Here is an 817-nt window from a genome sequence, read left to right as displayed (position 1 = left end):
AATATTTAATATGTGATTTAATAAACAAAAGAACATGTAGGATTTTTAGGATTTAAAGAGATTGAAGACAATGGTTAATGAATATGAAAAGAATACGAAGCAGATGATGAAAAATAATTCGAGCAAATTAGTGGCAACACAGAGTTAAGCGAGATAAAAATATCAATCAATAAAAAATGAAAGAAGAATGAGCAGAGTTAAGTTATTACACAAGCTAAAACTAAGACAAATCAAACGACAGAACGTGAAAACAAATATAAACAAGACAAGAGGAAAGGGTGAAGATAAAATGCATTGAAAAACTGAATGCTAGATTAGTAAGCAAGAGGCAAAAATAGATTAAAATGCAAAAACTCCGCGCCTTGGCGCGGATAACGATCCCTAGTTGTAATAATAATAGAATTATTATAAGATAAATGTTGAAAAGTCAATGATCATCCATCAAGTCTTGTCTTTATATGAACATAAATATATGTCCATCTTATAATATTATTTTGTCAAATATCTATATGTTAAACCGACGTGAAAGTAGTATAAATAGGACTTGTATTTCTCTTGAAACAATAATAATATGAAACACAAGTTCTATAATCCCTCTCTCTCTCGCTTTACTACACACACATAAAAACATCTGATCTCTCTTACTTCTATCGATCAAACACACATATATAAATAATAAATATAAGTTCTATTTCCTATGTATAATAATACGAAACTCTGACCAACTGAGCACGAGCTCTCATATACCGGTGAAGTCTATCAATCCGGAAGCTCTAACCAACCAAAACTTATCAATCCGAAAGTTCTTAAACCAGCT

The sequence above is a fragment of the Brassica oleracea genome, chromosome C6, assembly GCF_000695525.1.
Source record: "Brassica oleracea var. oleracea cultivar TO1000 chromosome C6, BOL, whole genome shotgun sequence".
NCBI classification, from domain to species: domain Eukaryota; kingdom Viridiplantae; phylum Streptophyta; class Magnoliopsida; order Brassicales; family Brassicaceae; genus Brassica; species Brassica oleracea.
The sequence above is the reverse complement of the archived record's forward strand: the minus strand, read 5'-3'. Positions refer to the sequence as shown.